Source organism: Taeniopygia guttata, chromosome 2 (genome assembly GCF_048771995.1).
Source record: "Taeniopygia guttata chromosome 2, bTaeGut7.mat, whole genome shotgun sequence".
NCBI classification, from domain to species: domain Eukaryota; kingdom Metazoa; phylum Chordata; class Aves; order Passeriformes; family Estrildidae; genus Taeniopygia; species Taeniopygia guttata.
Window position 1 is genome coordinate 18243382 of NC_133026.1, and position 12310 is coordinate 18255691.

At 40.0% G+C, this 12310-nt stretch overlaps 1 protein-coding gene across 6 annotated transcripts in view; it reads right to left on the minus strand.

Annotated features, from left to right (window-relative positions):
* Nucleotides 1-10282, minus strand: part of ARMC3 (armadillo repeat containing 3) — a 62994-nt gene extending 52712 nt beyond the window's left edge. For 3 of the 6 annotated variants that reach the window (XM_030264525.4, XM_030264520.4, XM_041714384.2), the window contains exons 1-2: nt 9814-10280; nt 3649-3692 (exon numbers count right to left, since the gene is read on the minus strand). The gene's annotated coding sequence lies outside the window, so the exon portion shown is untranslated. Of the gene's footprint in view, nt 1-3648; nt 3693-9813 lie in introns of all 6 variants that reach the window. The other 3 variants (XM_032746641.3, XM_030264518.4, XM_030264523.4) reach the window with 3 other exon arrangements.
* Nucleotides 10283-12310: the final 2028 nt, after the last annotated feature.

Genomic DNA, 12310 nt, shown 5'->3' on the forward strand with positions numbered 1-12310 from the left:
CATGAGCCATGCATAGAACATAATCCAAGTTATGCCAAACTTAAGTTTGTTTTAACACTGTGTAAAAGTGAAATGTGCACCGTTAGTACCCCTTGTTAATTCCTCGGTTAGTTCTCAAAGGGAGACCACACATTCACCCTCAGCCAGAGTTTGCTGAGAGCCTATCTCTGATATAAGAGATTATTTTCTAGTGCAACATGAGCTGCAGCCTGGCTGCTTACAAAAGTCAAGGCTATTCTTTATAGTTTTCAACAAAAGTTTGCAGCTCTTCATGAATTTTCCAGGTACTTCTCCTCTACCAATCTCTACAAATAAATTGTAACACAGCACTAATAAAAGCAGTTGATAAAGCACATCCTAAAAAAAGATCTGAAATTTAAAACTTCATAGGCAGGTCACTAATTACAGTTTTGAGATGAAGATCCACACAGCCAAAAACTTTTCAGCTCCAATCTGCTTTATCACTTTGCATCTCTACACACACACACATATAAACCACTCACACAAATACAGTGTTTCAGAAAGCACAGCTTTGGCCAGAGACAAATTCATTTATATAAGAAAAAGCAAAAGGACAAATTACTGACAGTATATTCAACAGGTGTGACGGACATACTACCTTCTGACTTACGCAGTTACTGTAGAAAGTAAGAATCATGTACACATGCAAGAACCAGATTTAGATGGACATTCAGTTACTTAAATTGTGCTAAATCCTGGTATGGAATATGAACATGTATTCAGAATCATTTAGTTCAGCTCAATTCATTTCAGATATAAATTAAGCTGCAGTCATAAAAAGCAATTATAATTCTGAATGAGTTTAATTAAGTTTAAACCAACTAAATTTAAAAATTAATTAATGTAAAATTATTTATAATGTTATATAATTAATGTTCTCAGATTCAAAATATATATATTTCAAGACCAAGAATAACTCTGGCTTTTAATGGCAAATATTTCTTCACTCTGTATAAATACATCAAATTTCTGAGAATATTTTAAAGAAACTTTTACATATTTCTAAGTGATTAGAAATATTTGGTTCCTTAAAAAATTTCATTAAAAAAAAGCAGTGTCATCTGTGGCAAAAAGCAGAGAACAGGTCAATTACTTTAATGCCGATTATGCCCTTTGGTCTATTTCTTTTCTGCAGTTACTAATCTAGATTTCAATATATTCTGCCATCAAATGTTGGTGTGAGCTTTGTTTCCATAAAGCTCTCTGTATTCAGTGGTCATTCTCTGACTTGAGGGAATGATGGACATGGAATTCTTTGGCTTTCTGATAATTAAAAATGTGTCTTTTGCACTGAACTGTAATTATCACAGATAATCAACATGTACAGGTATTGAAAGGCTACTGACCCATAAAAGAGCTTCTTTATGCAAATCCCTTTCCCTCCAAGATAACTGCATGCTGTCTTTTTCTCAGTAGGTTTACAGCATGCCTATTTCTGATTCTCAATTTACCAATCTAAATATTTAGAATTTTGAAAACAATTGTAGTAGGGCTTAAATTCTTATATCCATGAAGTGCTGACTTAATGTCAGCTGTAAAACTTATTTTAAAAATTAAAATTATTCATTAGTAATTACATGTACATGTAATTAAATTAATTCCTGGACAAACTTGCTGCTCATGGCTTGGATGGGTTAACACTTTGCCTGGAGGAGACTCAGGGGAACCTTAATGCTCTCTGCAACTGCCTGAAAGGAGGGTGCACCCAGGTGGGGTCTGGTCTCTTCTTCCACAAAACAAGCAATACAGCAAGAGGAAATGCCCTCAAGTTGTGCCAGGGGTGGTTTAGATTGAATATTAGGAAATATTTCTTCACCAAAAGGGTTGTCAAGCATTGGAACAGGCTGCCCAGGGACGTGCTTGACTCACCAGTCCTGGAGGTATTACGACATTTGGTGCTTAGGGACACGGCTTAGTAGTGGGCTGGGCAGTGTTAGGCTAACAGCTGGACTTGTTCTTAAAGGTCTCTTCCAAACTAAATCTTAAAGACAAAATAATATTCTCATTTGAGTAATATCCTCTACTTCATGTCCTGCACATTTCTAGAATCATAGAAGCATGCCTTTTCTACATATGTTTTTTGAGATTAAAGGGTTGATTGTTTTAAATCATGTAGAGCTAGAGGTAATAAAGTACTTTGACCTAACAGATGTAGCCAATACACAGCCAAGCAATCCATGAAGTTATCATTCTATGCTGCTTCCTGTCCTTCACCTGGAATTTATTGCCTCAGTGGTAGACAAACTAGCCTGCTTTTCTTTCTTCCACCCAGTTTTAGTGCAGTGGTGCAATCAGGTGGTGTCTCTCAAGCAGTAGGAACAGTCATTATGTCTAACTAAATCCTCATTCCAAAACCACAATCCCCAAAGCTCTCCCTCAGCCCTGGCTATTCTTAGTGCCTTAGCTCAGTAGGCACTTCCCTGTTTCACTCTGAATTTCATTAGCATTCCCACAGGACCAGAACCACTCCAGTGTGCGCATCCTAAGTTAAACCCATATCCAGAATCTATGCGTAGTGTCCATTAAACTAAACTAAGTATCAGCACTAAAGTTAATAACTCTGCTTGATAATTGATGGAGATCTAGTCAACATATTCAATTGCTCTTAAGGCAGATTCATCTTAAAGGAGGTATCTAAAATGGAATAGCACCTTAAAAACAACTACTTTTTCCTTGGACCAAGACCAGAGTCTGGAGTTGTTAGCTCATGTATTTACATTGACATCTAAGTTTGTGAGCTTATTTTATTACCCCATTTCTCCACATGAATCCACATGCCAGGCTAAGTCTGGCAGACACTATCATAGCAGACTGAACACCAGCAGAACCAGGCATACGAAAAAACACAGCCACCTTGTCTTTCTTGCAATGGCTGCAGGAACAGGCACATCTCCAGTAATATCTCTATGACCAGAATATTCTGCCCGTAAGTGGAAAATGATTTTGCAGAAGGTCCCAAATGTGGATTTTTTGGTTCAAAGTGGAAACCTCTAACTTCTTAACTATTTTATCAGGAACTGGCATCTCTGCCATGTCAAATAAAATACAGAAAATTTATTTAGTTTTTGAAAGAGTTGCTGCAGATGCCTGCTTAGAGGAGGAGACTCCAAGTACTAGATCATAAGATAATGATGGCCCTGATCCCTGTACTTATTTATTTTTACTGTGATGCTTTAATGTGACTAGCTGCTTTTCTCAGCTAGTTTCTTAGATTGCAAATAGTTAGTGAATAGTTTATTAGATTGCAAATTCGAGATACTCACTCATTTCTTGTCACTACACTTTTTATTTTCTAAAAACACGAGATGATGGCTAGCAAGTGACCTTTAACTAAGAAAGAATCTATAAATAGTACTTTGAAATATGAGGAAAGATGTCTTTTTGAAATACTGAAGTCTTATAAATACTTCCTTTACCCTATTAGAGTCCTGTTGCAACACTTAAAGAACATAGTATTTCCTGGGTTTAAATGAGACAATGCATTTAGAAAACACTTCCTGTTCCATTTGCATCCTCTGTTATCTAAAACCTTAAATAACAGATGCAAACTTAGGACCTGGCATATACTGCGAGTGCTGAGTCAAAGAACAGGAGTAAGTCGAAGGCACTGCCAGCAGTGGAACTTACCTCTTAGTCAAGGAACCAAAGGCCTGGGCTGAAAGCAATTACCCCTGTGGAAAAGCAATGCAAGGAGAAGGATTTAGAAATAGCTTCTAACCAGTTGTGTATTACATGATCCACTTTTAAATTAACAGTCAAAAAAAACAGCCCAAAAAACCAGTCCAAAATTAGCTTTAAGATAGGCTCAATCCATGTTACTACAACCTAGCCACGATTTTCAGGCTCTTACTGAAAATGATGCACAAGTGAGAATCTTTTTGCCTTACAGGCAATAATTACATAATGTCAATTTAGTTGAGCAAGTTTAATTGATGTATAGCTGTTTATTTTTGTCTCAGAGAAATTATTTTTTCTTGTTATAACATTATAAATTGCCTATAAATCAGTCATTATCACAGATTATTTCAATTGATTTTTGTATAGACATATTAGTACTGCTGTCCTCCAATGGAATCAAAAGATAATCGTATTATCAGCAGACAATCTCATTCCTTTCTTGAGTCCATAAAACAATATGTCCTCTATACCAGCTTAAATATCCTCATCATTCTCAGACAGCTTCATCTTAATTAAGAGAATAATGTGGAATAGTCTTGTAACTCCTTTCCTTCTCCAAAATTCTCTTTTCATCTTTTTTTTCTGCCCAACTCCTTAAATATGGATCAATAGACTTCCCTTTGCCAGTGTTGTCATGACAGTGCAAGCATTACCACACTATTAAAAAACTTGGCTTCATATAATAGGAGAGTTAAAAAGAGATAGCAGGTCCAATTTAATATTCAGTTCCTGCAGATATAGATATTTGTGCCATATGAAAATAATACATTATATGGGAGACCAATTAAGTCAAGGCCTTTGAATTTCCCACTGTTTTATCTGTGTGCATGTGTATATTTGAAAAAATGATGAGGAAGTTCCACCTGAATATGAGGAAAAAGCTTCTTTACTCTGCAGGTGATCAAGCACTGAGACAGATTGCCCAGAGAGGGTGTGGAGCCTCCCTCACTGGAGAGATTTAAAAATCATCTGGCTGCAATCCTGTGCAATGTGCTCTGGGATGGCCCTGCTGGAGCAGGGAGGTTGGACCAGATGACCCACTTTGGCCCTTCCAACCTGACCCACCCTGTGATTCTGTGAATAAGAACAGTCTTCCACATGGCTGATCAGTATCCAGGCTCCAGAATGACAACAGACAAGTGTTTCTGATAAATGCATGAAACTAATCCTGAAAGTCAGATTTCTTCCATCTGTTACAGGGTTTCTATTTCCCTAAAGTACCAAGGTTTAGATCTCCTAAAGTTTTTATGTTCTTCCTAACAATAGTAGCTATTTTTACTGTCCACATAAATGCCTAATCCTTTTACTTTGCATTCTTAGACATGCTACAGGACAGGTCCAATTGTCAAGTGTATGGTATAAGGAACTACTCCTTAGATTTAAAAATATGTAAATAGCTTAAATGTGTTATTCAATTCAACACAATAACCCTTCGTTCTTACATTACAACTTTAGTTACCAGATGCTTTGACTTGATCTTTTCTACCTTCCTTTATAAGTCACTGTACATTTTGATTTACCTCCTTTCTAAGCAGTCTTAATTATTTTTTTCCATATAGCTTTTCCAGACATGTATGTTTCCTGTCTCAGAGTCCCTCTGTGACTGTTAAACCTTTCTCAGATATGATGTACATAACGAGAAATACTGTAATCAATTCTAGAACACTACTGACTTATTTGAGTGACATTGTAACTTTCAGGGTATTTATTTTTACCCAGTTTCCTTAGTGAAGATTTTCACTAAGTTATCCACATATGGTAAACAGCTCATTTTCTCACTCGATCACAATTAATTTAGATTTACTACTGAAGAGTATATTGTTCCAAGCATTCCTGACAGTATAAATTACATAGCTTTCATCAACAATGGATTTTATTTCATGGTGTTACTAGTTCACCCAACTGCAGAAGAGCTCTCAGAAGTTTCTACAAGTCTTCTTTAGTTGTAACAAATTATTTTAATCGCACCAGAATATTTTTTTCTCTACATAATTGCTAATTTCCAAATTATAATGAACATATTAAATAACATCAGACCTAGGATCTATCCTTGGAGAATGCAAGCTGTGACAAGATCAATCAAGGAGATTTTCATGTGTGATTCTAAATGTCTGATTGAAATAGTGAAATCCCTCATCCCATGAGAAATAGACTAAAGAAAAATTGACTTAATCTAAACTAAATGAGAGACAGTAGTTACACACCACTATCTGAGCTTCCACCAGACAAGGTTGTTCAAACCCCCATGCAACCATGCCAGTCGGCCTTGAACACTTCCAGTGATGGATCCACAACTTCTCTGGGTAACTTGTTTCAATGTCTCACCAACCTCTGAGTGACTATCTAATCTAAACCTACCCTCTTTTGATTCTTCCCACAGCCATTCCCCCATGCCCTAACCCCACATGTCTTGTAAAAAGTCCCTCTCCTGTGGGCTTGTTTTAGGTACTGGAAGGTGCTCTAAGGTGTCCCCAGAGCCTTCTCTTCTCCAGGCTGAAATTCACCACCACCTCTCTCGGTCTGTCTGCATAGGACAGGTACTCCAGCCCTCTGATCATGCCTTTCCTCTATCTGAAGGCAACAAACATATCCCCACTCAGTTTTCATTTTGTTAGCTTAAAGAATTCTACTTTCCTCAAAAAAATTATTCCTCATTTCCCACACAGACTCACAGAATATGCTGAGTTGGAAGGGACCCATCAGGATCACTGAGTCCAGTTCCTGGCCCTGCACAGCACCATCCACAAAAGTCACACCATGTGCCTGAGAGCTAAACACTTTTTGACCTCTATCAGGTTTGGTGCTCTGACCACTACCCTGGGGAGCTGTTCCAGTGCCCAACCACCCTCTGGGGGAAGAAATTTTTTTGAATATCCAGTCTAAACCTCCCTTCACACACCTTGAGGCCATTTCCTCAAGTTCTGTCACTGGTCACCACAGAGAAGAGATCAGTGCCTGACCTTCCACTTCTCCCTGTGAAGATGGGGGGAGGGGGAGCTCCTCTTGGTCTCCTTCAGGCTGAACATGAGGAGTGACCTCAGCTGCTTCTCCTTGGCTTCCTCTCCAAGCTTTCACCATCCTCATGGCCCTCCTTTGGACACTCAGACAGTTTAATCTCTTTTTTATATTGTAGTACCCAGAACTGCCCCCAGCACTGGAGGTGAGGCTGCCCCAGTGCAGAGCAGAGCAGGACAATCCCTCCCTTGCCTGGCTGGCCATGCTGTCCCTGATGCCCCCCAGGACAGGGTTGTCCCTCCTGGCTGCCAGGGCACTGCTGGCTCATGTTCAGATTGTCATTGACCAGGATCCCCAGGTCCCTTTCCTGTGCCTACATCCAGGGTTGTCCCATCCCTGACACCTGACCTTGTCTAATTTCACGTCTGGTAATTGCCTAATCCTATTTAGTCACAATCTTTCCCCAGGGCCTCTTTTAATGTAAATAACTACAGAAACATGTATCTAAATTCAACCAGAATGTTTAAAGACTTATCTACATAAAAAGATTCTCAAAAAAGGGGCCTCGCAAACTTTCTGAAGACACATGCTTTTGACCAAAGTGCTCAGATTGATTTAGAAAGAAAAATCATGTCCCAGCAAGATGTTATTAATTGAATTGCATTTTAATAAAAATTGTAAAACATTGTAAGGATTATATCTTATAGTGAAATTTTATAGATTAGTCAGGCTTTTAACAAATAAAAATCCTAAATAAAACACAAAAATAATGTTTATCATCATCTCTAATTATTAATGAATATAAAAAACATATTATCATATTATCTATAATAAATTTTTCATCTATATGTATATTACATATTTAATAGTCTCTGTCTATTTGAAGGAGACAAAACTGCACCCTTAATCAAAGGATTTCTCACACTGCACATACTGAAATCATATGTTCTTTCCTTTCTTGGTAAAAAAGTTTACCACTGCAAATATTTAGTTTATGCATGTACAAGCAAAAGAGCAAGAAGAGACATGGCCATATGTCACCATCTGGTTAACTGAAGTATAGTTCAAGAGTATGAAGTATTTTTCAGAAAATGAAGTTATTTTAAACAGTACAAATAAGCTCTGAAAAATGGCTGTGACACAACATAGCAAAGGCAATGAAAGAGTTTCTGCAGGCTGTAAAGGAGACTCAATGAAAAGAAAAAAAAGACAGCAACCACAAAATACACACACACACACACACACGAATTATGAGTAAAGAACACTACAACATAAGTAGAACCCCAGGAAATGAGATAAACTCTAAGTTTAGCCCTTACTTTTCCAAGACCTGGTAAGAATATAGGGATATGGAAACTGCTTCCATTAATAATTTTATCTTCAAAGAAATGTATTGGCTGTTTCCTTTTCTGAATTTTTGTTTTAGAAATATCATCCTCATAAGCAGTTTTTAAGTCCTTTTGAAAACATGGATGACTTCTGCTGAACGTGAAGGTTCTTCTGCCTTGTACAAAATTGTACTCATACTCCTTTGTTGACACGGGAAATGTCTCAGATGTGTTACTATCACGTTCATTATTTTGGTGGTTATGTCTGCAAAGGTAGCCCTATTGTTTCGTTTTAACTGCTCATTTACCTGGCTCTATTATGTTTACAGTAAAAAAAAAAAAAAAAAAACCCAAAAAAAGACATTTGCTGCAGTTTAAGACAAATATGCAGGTAGCAGATTTGCAAACCTAAGGACAGCAGTGGATATATAAGCTCATGTTGGCATTCATTGTGTTAGAGGAATATTAGGCAATCAGAAAATGGCAACATGATAAAAACCATAAAAATTAAAGGAAAAAAGGAAATGTTGCTTCCATCAGTAAATGTGAAAGTGATCTTGCTCACTGTCAATGAACAATAGAAAGCAGATGTCTTTATTTTGCATAAGTATCAAACTATCTCATGTAGATGATAATTTCAGATAACCAAGACTTTAAAAGAGTTCTGTACTACAGATGATGCTTCTCTACCAGGTGATCCACATTTGGCTTTGAAATTCCCATCTACTAAAGTCCCAAAACCTTTGAAACATTAATAAATGAGATGAGGTTTTCCTCCCAATAGCCTAATCAACTGTTACTGTTCTTTCAGAGAAAGCTTTTATATCCAATAGGTTTTTTTTCCGATTCTCATCTCCTGTCCATAGAATTTTAGATTTCATACCTTTCATGTTACTGTCACACAGAAATTCCATGTCTCCCCTGAAGTGAACTGTTATTTTTCTTTTTCCATATTATCTACCTAGACTTGTAAATAAAATTCTTTTTCCTCTACCATCTAAATTTCTTTATGGCAGGAAAATTTCTTTTCCTTACTGCAGTTTCTTGCTTCCCAATTCATATCTAAAAATACTGGTACAGTGATCTGAATGTGTCCACCAATTGCTGACACCAGTTCCTAAACTCCCAGTTGCTAATATGAAATAGTGTGAGAAGCCCTTCAGTGCAGCCCTTCTCTGTCCGTGTTTAAATTATATTTATGTTCTTGCTGATACACTTCAGCTGCTATTAAACATCACAACTTTAATATCAATCTTGCAATTGCCATTTCTGTTCTTAAAGGGGTAGATACCCTTATCACGCAGACAGTTTTTAGTGGGTTTTTTGGTTGTGGTTGGAGGAAACTTCAATGTATGCTTAAAAAACTATAGAATCTTAGAATGATGTTTGGAAGGCAATCTTGACAATTATCTAGTTCCAACCCCACTGCTGTGGGCAGGGCACACTTTCCTCTAAACCAGGTTGCTCAGAGCCCCATCCAAACTGGCCTTGAACACCTCCAGGGATGGGTCATCCACAGCTTCCCTCGGCAACCTGTTCCGCTGCCTCACCACCCCCAAAGTCAAGAATTTTTTCCCAATATCTAATCTAAACCTACTCTCTTTCAATTAGTCTTGAATTGACCTCATCCTGTCACTACGTGCCCTCGTTAAGTAGTCTTGCTCCATCCTTTCTGTAAGTTCTCTTCTGTTACTTGGAAAGGTACTACCACACAAAAAAAAACAAAAACCAAAGAAAAAAAAAAAACCCAAAAAAAAAAACCCCAACACCAAACCAACCCACAAAACAAACAAACAAACAAAACCTGTTACAACTTACAACTTTAACTTACTTTGAAGGGCTACGGGCACGTGGCCCTCAGTTCAGTGGCAAGCGCCGAGGGGCAGACCCACCGGGAGCGGGGCACGGCCCGACGTTACCGGCCGGTAACGCAGCGCCCGCCCGACACCGCCGAGGCTGCCCCGGCACCGCCGCGACCCGGGGGCTGTACCCGGTGATTTGCGCTCACTGCCCCGAGCCCAGCAGCCCTCAGCGCCGCCGCCGCCCCGCTCCCCGCCCTTGCCCCGCAGCCGGCACAGCGCGGCACCCGCGGCCCCCGCGCCGCCCGGGGGCGATCGCGCCGCGCCGCCCGCGCCGCCGCTTGGCCGTTGCCGGGAGACGGCGGCGGCCGCGCCTGAGGGAGGCCGGGCCTGAGGCGCCTGAGGCCGCCGGGCCGCCGCCCCGCGCCTCCTTCCCCCGCTCCCAGTTGTCCCTGGGCGACGGCTCCGAGCGTTTCGTGTGAATTCCCAAGAAGCCTTCGGGGAGCGTTCCGCCGGGACACACGCGTTTAAGCCATTGCTTCCCAGTTTGTCCCGACTCCCAAGCTGCTTTGAGGGAAACTTCAAGGCGTTATTGCTGATAGGCCCTGGGTAATGATGGAACAAGGAATCAGTTATTTATTTCTGCAGACTAAAGGAAAAGGCTACTTACTCACCCAAAGACACAATTTCTGAAAATTAACAAACTTGTGCAGTCTGTCTAAAAATTGCAAGTTGCTATGTTCACAACTTACTTTCATGATTTTTCTCTACCCTGTTTCACTGTTTATTTTCAGAGCATTCATAGGGAAAAAAGGGGAAAAGGAAAGTGGAAGCCAGCAGCTTTCAGGAGAAAAGGGTATAACCTCTCCACGAGGTAGGGCACGGCACAGGTGAAACTCTGTCAGAGCCCCGTGGGCAGAACATCAGCACAGAGGCACAGCAGGGCCCGAGGGGCGACCTCCCCTCCTCAGCTCTAGGCTGCTGATGGAGGAAGCTGTGCCATGTGGAGAATTGTGCTAGTCTCAGAATAATAATTCATTACACTGTTCTCTTTTGCCAGCCCAGGCTGTTCTGGAAGGAATCCTAAGCTGAATTCTGAAATCAAATAATATTTTCTACTTGAAATACAGCATAATTGCTATCAATAGCTGCAGGAGTAACAGAAAGACAAATATAATCATTTGGGGGGCTCAACATCAGGTCGTAATAGGTAAAGAAATTACAGCTGCTACTGTCTCTCTTCTATGATTCCTTTTAATCACAATATCATTGCTTTCTCCCCAGATTTCTTACAATGTCACACTGCAAGTATCAATTTAGTTCTATTTTTATAAGCTATATCATTCTGTTGAGATCATGGCAGAGACATGTCCTGGCCTCACGCCATGACAAATGTGTACCATCATAACAGAAGAGTCAGTGGGTCATTTTCAGCCATAGACAAGACACATATGAAGGCATCTCCTTTCACTTTTAACATCATAACTCCTAGAGAAAATTTATGGAGTTCCTTGGAAAGCAACCACCATGACAAGTCAAGAACAATTTATACTGACTGGTACCTCTGGAGACAGAGGAAATCGCACTTTGTTTTCACAAAATTTGTGACTGACTGACTGACTGTCTTTCCATCAAGCCTGACCAACGGATGCCACAGTTTTACAATGGTTGGTAGAGTCTCACCCTGGCAGGAAAGGAAGCCTAAAAAATTTTGGTACAGGCAAGTCACCAGCTTTCCTAACTTCTTCATATACTTCTCTCTAAACATGTACCACAGTGACAGGTAGGTGCTATGAATGTAAACAGTAAAGACAAAAAATTGGATTTACCTCTGTGCTGGGTGTGGCTGGGCTGCAGGTACTTTTCTTCATGGCAGCTGGTATGTTGCCACGTTGAAGGTTTGTGACCAAAACTGTGCTAATTCCGCTCTTGCTAAGCAGTGCTTGCACAATGTCAGGGCCACCTGTTTCTTGAGCTGCCCTGCCAGGGGCTAGGCTGGGGGTGGGCAGGAGTTTGGGAAGGGGACACAGCTGGGAGAGCTGACCCTGACTGACCAAGGGGTGATTTTTTGCCCGATCGCATTAGGCTCAGCAGTAGAGCTGGAGGGCGGTCTCCCCAAGGTAGCTGTTGCTTGGGGACTGGTTGGGCACTAACCTGCTGGTGGGAGGTGCTGAGTCTTTGCAGATCACTGGGGTTTTTAAAAACTTTTCCCTCATTTATTACACAGTCTTTATCTTGAGCCATTTGTTGTTTTCTCAATTCTCTTTTTCTAATTCTACCCCACATCCTGCTGTGGGTGTGGAGATACAGTGATCAAGCAGCCCACTGGTACATAGTTGCTGCTTAGGATCTCCTTATCCCAAACACAATATCCATTACTGGGAAAGCTTGTCTTTTTCTTGTCATCAATAATGATAGTTCTTATTGCTATTTCAAACATAATTCTGGCCAACTGCTAGCTGCTTAGATATTTTCTTTATTTCATATGAATGATCACATAAAAGATATACAGATGCAGAGTCCATGTGA